The following is a 2940-nucleotide window of genomic DNA, read 5'->3' on the forward strand; positions in this document are numbered from 1 at the left end:
GAATTCAACAACACAAATTACCGAAAGCCTACAAACTCATGGAAACTCAACAATGCTCAACTGAATCACCACTGTGCCAAGGAAGTAATAAAGACATCTCAGAATTTAATGAATGCACAAAATAACTAAACTTGGGGGACACTATGAAAGCAGTGCTAAGAGGAAAGTTCATAGCACTAAGTGCCTACATGAAGAATTTGGAGAAATCTCACACTACTGATTTAACAGCACACCTGAAAGCTGTGGAACAAAAAGAAGAAAACTCACCCAGGAGGAGTAGGTGACAGGAAAAAATCAAATTGAGAGCTGAAATCAATAAGAAAGAAACAAAGAGACCATTGCAAAGAATCAATGAAACAAAGAGTTGGTTCTTTGAGAAAATCAACAAGATAGACAAACCCTCATCCAAAGTAACCAAAAGGCAGAGAAAGAGCATCCAAATTCACAAAATCAGAAATGAAAAGGCAGAAATAACAACAGACTTTGAGGAAATTCAGAAAATCATTAAGCCATACGTCAAAAACATATACTCAAAAAAAACTGAAAAATCTAAAAGTAATGTATAATTATCTGGATAGGTACCTCATACCAAAATTAAATCAAGAGCAGATAAACAATTTAAATATACAAATAACTCCTAAAGAAATGCAAGCAGTCATTAAAAGTCTCCCAACCAAAAAAAAAAAAGTCCGGGGCAAGAAGGTTTCAGCACAGAGCTCTATCAGAATTTCAAAGAAGGGCTAATTAATATAAATTCTCCTCCTCAAGTTGTTCCACACAATAGAAACAGAAGGAACATTGCCAAACTCTTTTTAAAAGCCTATAGTTACCTTGATACTCAAACAACACAAAGATACAATAAAGAAAGAGAGACAGAGACCATTCTTCCTCATGAACAATGCAAAAATAGTCAATAAAATACTGTCAAACTGAATCCAAGAACATATCAAAAAATCATCTACCATAATCAAGTAGGCTTTATCCCAGAGAAGCAAGCATGGTTCAACATATGAAAATCTGTTAATGTATCCACCATATACACAAACTGAAAAAAACAAAAACAAAAACAAAAAAAACCACATGATCATCTCACTAGAGGCTTAAAAAGCCTTCAACAAAATCCTATAACCCTTCATGATAAAGGTCTTAGAGAGATCAGGAATAAAAGGAACAACTTAAATATAATAAAATATTATATGACAAGCTAACAACCAACAACAAATTAAATGGAAAGAAACTCAAAGTGATTTCACTAAAATCAGAAACAAGACAAGGCTCTCCATATCTATTCAATATAGTACTCAAAATCCTAGCTAGAATAATAAGACAACAAAAGGATATCAAGGGGGTACAAATTGGAAAATAATTCAACTTTCACTATTACAGATGATATGATAGTATACATAACTGACCCCAAAAGTTAGGGAACACCTACAGCAAAAAACACCTTCAATATTGTCATGGGATACAAGATTATCTGAAAAAAAAATCAGTAGTCCTCCTATTTACAAATGAAAAACAGGCTGAGAAAGAAATCAGAGAAACAACACCCTTTAGAATAGCCATAAATAATAAAAAATATCTTGGGGTAACTGTAACCAAACAAGTGAAAGGCCTGTATGACAAGAACATTAAGTCTTTGAAGAAAAGAATTGAAGAAGATATCAGAAAATGAAGAAATCTCTCATGATCAAGGATAGGTAGGATTAACATAGTAAAAATGGTAATCTTACCAGATGCAGTCTAAAGATTCAATGTAATCCCCATCAAAATCCCAGCACAATTCTTCACAGACCTTGAAATAACAATACTCAACTTCAAATGGAGAAACAAAAAACCCAGGATAGCTAAAACAATCCTGTACAATAAAGGAACTTCCAGAGGCATCACCATCCCTGACTTCAAGTCTTCTATATAGCAATAGTAATAAAAACAGCTTGGTATTGGCACAAAAACAGAAATGTGGATCAAGGGAATTGAATCAAAGACCCTGACATACATTAACACACCTATGAATACCCAATTTTTTAAAAAGAAGCCAAAATTGTACAATGGAAGAAAGAAAGTATCTTCAACAAATGGTGCTGGCATAACAGGATGTTGGCATGTAAAAGAATGCAAATAGATCGATATTTATTGCCATGCACAAAACTCAAGTCAAAGTGGATCAAAGACCTGAACATAAATCCAGTTACATTGAACCTGGTAGAAGAGAAAGTGAGAAGTATCCTTAAATGCATTGGCAGAGGAGCCTGCTTTCTGGATATAAGACCAGTAGCACAGACACTGAGAGTGACAATTAATAAATGGAACCTCCTGAAACTGAGAAGTTTCTGTAAGGCAAAAGACACAGTCAATAAGACAAAATGGCAGTTTACAGAGTTAGAAAAAAATCTTCATGAGCCATAAATTTGACAGAGGGCTGATCTACAAAATATATAAAGAACTTTAGAAACTAGCCATCAAAATATCATATAATCCAATTTAAAAAATGGGGTACAGATCTAAGCAGAGAATTCTCAAGAGAAGAATCTTGAATGCCTGAAACACTTTTAAGGAATTGCTCAACATTCTTAGTCTTCAGGGAAATTTAAGTCAAAAGGAGTCTGAGATACCATCTTACATCTGTCAGAATGGGTAAGATAAAAAACACAGATGACAGCTTATGTTGGAGAGGATGAAAAGTAAAGAGAACACTCCTCCACTCTTGGTGGGAGTGCAAACTTGCACAGTCACTTTGAAAATCAGTATGGTGGTTTCTCAGAAAAGTGGGAATCAATCAACCTCAAGACCCAAAAATACCACTCTTAGGCAAATTCCCAAAGGATGCTCAATCATACCATAAGAACTCTTGCTCAACTATGCGCATAGCAGTATTATTCATAATAGCCAGAACCTGGAAACAACCTAGATGTCCCTCAACTGAATAATGGATAAAGA

The sequence above is a fragment of the Peromyscus maniculatus genome, chromosome 21 (assembly GCF_049852395.1).
Source record: "Peromyscus maniculatus bairdii isolate BWxNUB_F1_BW_parent chromosome 21, HU_Pman_BW_mat_3.1, whole genome shotgun sequence".
Classification (NCBI taxonomy): Eukaryota; Metazoa; Chordata; class Mammalia; order Rodentia; family Cricetidae; genus Peromyscus; species Peromyscus maniculatus.